Genomic DNA, 3750 nt, shown 5'->3' with positions numbered 1-3750 from the left:
GGAAAACAGAGAAGTTGTTTCTAAAAAAGATTACCTTCATTCAGTGCGCCGAAGACCCCCCCCCCGCCCCCCCCGGATAAAAGGAGAGCGGAGGAGGGAGGGGCTTGGGAGCTTGGTGTCCCCCTCCAACCCTCAGGGCCTCCTCTCTCTGCTACCCCCCCCACTCCCCCGAATCAGAAGCAAAAACAAGCAAACGAAGCGACATTTTAGGGGTGTTGCTGTTTGTCTCAATCCAAGTTTATGTCTGAATTCCCATCTCATGGCGATTGGGGTGTGGATGGGGGTGGGGTGCAGAGGTAAGTAGCACCATTGTTTTCTTTCTTTCTTTCTTTCTTTCTTTCTTTCTTTCTTTCTCTCTTTCTCTCTTTCTTTCTTTCTTTTTTTTACTTAGTTGTGCGGTTGACAGTCTTGTACAGACATTAGAGATAATCGAACTGCGCTCCGACCGAAGACCCCTGAATCATATCACTTCAAGGCTGGGACTTTAAGATTTGGCACTTCTGTTTCAGATCAGTGTCAACCGTGTGTCATCTTGAGAGGGCTCCACAAGAATGGTAATCATTTACTTGCCCAGGACTTCCAGAGTCGCTTTTAGCCTGGTGAACTGTTGGTTCAATGGAATGCTTACTCGTTGAATCATACTAGCTGTGGAGGCTCTGAGTTGCAAGTATGGGACAGAAAGTTTTCTTTCAGGAGCCTGAGTGCCGGCTGTGTCTCCAAGATGGATTCAGCCATGGCTATTCTTCTGAACGAGTCACTTTTTCCCCCCTTGTTATCACCTGCAGGTTTCAATTTTATTTAAAATTATTTTTGTAATGTTTATTTATTTTTGAGAGAGAGAAAAAGAGACAGAGCACAAGCCAGGGAGGAACAGAGAGAGAGGGAGACACAGAATCCAAAGCAGGTTCCAGGCTCTGAGCTGTCAGCACAGAGCCGGAAGCAGGGCTCAAACCCACAAACTGCGAGATCATGACCTCAGCTGAAGTTGGACACTTAATGACTGAGCCACCCAGGCGCCCCTTCAGTTTTAATCCTGTAAGCATAATACCAGGTTGGCATTTGTCTTTATGAACAAAGAAATCTAAGCACCAGGGAGATGAAAGTCAGGAAAAAGGTTTTAAACTAAGATCAGAATGAATCCTTTGTGTACTTTGCTGCTTACAGGAGATATGGGGGAAGGTGACCCGGTCAGCAGTGAAGGTGTTTAGGGAAGCTGGGGAGGCCGTGTAAAATACATATCAGTAAGCCACGGAAGAAAGACCTCCAAGTTAGTCTGAAATTAGATCTTCAAAAAATATTGAGAAATTAAGGGAGAGAGAGACTTACATTCCATCACAATAATTAAAAGAGTCATAATATGAAGAGTAAGTTGAGGGATCATACTGAAAGAGAACAGCAGAGGACAAAAAAAAAAAAGGAAATAAAAACCTCAAGTAGCATGCACAGAGCATAGAAGAAGAACAAGTTCTTCAACAGAAAAGAACTGACAAAAGAAACAGAGAAGGGACCGCAAGAGTGACATCGGACCATGTTGGGAGAGCCAGCACATATGGGGGAAAAGAGCTTCAAGAAGAAAGGAGCAGTTAATTATACAAAGTACCCTAAAGAGCACAATGAAAAGGAGGATAAAGAAATGCTTTGAATTTTTCAAGACAATAATTAGTGTGAGTAAATTTACAAGGCACAGAAACCAAAGGGCTGAGATTTAAGGAGAAAATGGCTGGCAAGAAGATAGGTATTGCAGGAGTTCAAGACATTACATGGAAAGAAATAGATTGGACAGTAGTTGGAAAGATTAGAGGGAAAATAAGTTTGTCCTTTAAGGAGGGACAGGAGGACTGATTCAGCTTATGAGGCGAGGAGTCCATGAGAGTAAGAGGAATGGGAAACAGTCTGGAGGTGGGTGGGTGAGACATAAGAGCGTCAGCTTTGGGTTCAGGCAAAATGGGTTTGGATCTTGCCTCTGCTACTGACCAGCAGGGTGACCGTGGGCACGTTGCTTTACCTTCTGTGCCTCAGACTTTTTCTTAGTAAAGTAGCAGTTCCTATAAGACTTTGGTGAAAATTAAATTAGGTATTACTTATAAAGCACTATCCTAATGCCTGGTACACAGTAATACAATAAATATCTGCTTTAACTAATTTACTTCTGGATTGTTAATAAATAATATACAAGAGATAGAAAAAAATGTGAGAAACAGTTTTTTGTTTGTTTATAGCACATAGGAAGGACTGGGATCTAGAGCAAAGTTAGCACCTTTAACTACCTTTCTTCTCAGTTTCCATTGTCACTGTCTTTGTTCAGTGATCACATACTTTTCTTATACTTTCTCCTGTGATCACAATAGCTGTTAACATCCTGAATTACTTTGCCCACAAATTTCTTAAATCCAATTCCGTTTCCACAGTCTTCCCAGTAAAAGTTCTAAAATATCGATCCAGTCACGTTTGGACATTCTCGCTTTTAATGTCCTTAAAATATCCAGACTCTAGGACACTGCATAGGAGGTGGGGCATTCCACGCCCACATCTTTCTTGGAGTTCCTCTTTATAGTCTAGGAAGCAAAATCATTTCAAACCTACTCCACTTTCCGAGCCCCAGGTCTTTGCCATTCTCTGTCTGCTTGCCTGAGGATACTTCCCCACCCACTTTCTTTTCTTTTCTTGTCTTCCAATTCATCTATGAAAAGTCTACAGTGGAAACACCAATCATATCCTTCTGATGAGCTTGCCAACTGTGTGTCCAGCTCAGGGTCCTTTTCTCTGGATATCTCCAGCATCCAGCACAAGGCCACCCAAAGTGTGTGCTTGCACATGTGGGGTGAAGAAAAGTACAGATAAATATGAGAGATGTGTTTGAGAGAAGATGGAAAATTTGAACTAGATGGTGAGATTTCCTGTATATTATGATTACCTTTTTGTACAACGTAAACGTAAGAATGGAAAAAAGTACATTGGTAGGGTAATTTTTGAAGCGGAGTGTTTTGATATTTTAGATTAAATGTACATTTTGACTTAAAACTATCTATAGGAGGGGTGCCCAGGTGGCTCAGTTGGTTAAGTGTCCAACTCTTGATTTCAGCTTGGTTCACGAGCTCATGGTTTGTGAGTTCGAGCCCTGCATCGGACTCTGTGCTGACAGTGCAGAGCCTGCTTGGGGTTCTCTCTCTCTCTCTCTCTCTCTCTCTCTCTCTCTCTCTCTCTCCCTTTCTCTCTGCCCTTCCCCCACTCACTTTCTCCACCCCCCTTCAAAATAAACAAATAAACTTTAAAAAATATGTCTACAGGACATTATATATAGTATATTCTATACCCAGGAAGCACATCCCCTGTGGTTTCTAATATATATTTCTCAGCTTCTGTGTGATAGCAGTATTTAGTTTCATTTGCATTAGCTATACAATTTTATCATCAATATAGTTTGTACACTTAAAAAAATAATTCCTAGGTAAAACTAAGTTAAATCTGAAACAAACCATCACATAATTTTGTGAAGTATTCTTATTTATAGGTTATATTTTATTTAATACTTTTTTAAGTTTTATTTTTTGAGAGACAGAGAGAGACAGAGCATGAACGGGGGAGGGTCAGAGAGAGGGAGTCACAGAATCTGAAACAGGCTCCAGGCTCTGAGCTGTCAGCACAGAGCCCGACGTGGGGCTTGAACTCACGGACCGCGAGATCATGACCTGAGCCGAAGTCGGTTGCTTAACCGACTGAGCCACCCAGGAGCCCCTAAGTTTATTTATT

Source organism: Prionailurus bengalensis, chromosome B1 (assembly GCF_016509475.1).
Source record: "Prionailurus bengalensis isolate Pbe53 chromosome B1, Fcat_Pben_1.1_paternal_pri, whole genome shotgun sequence".
In the NCBI taxonomy this organism is placed as follows: domain Eukaryota; kingdom Metazoa; phylum Chordata; class Mammalia; order Carnivora; family Felidae; genus Prionailurus; species Prionailurus bengalensis.
Note: the sequence above shows the minus strand (reverse complement) of the source record.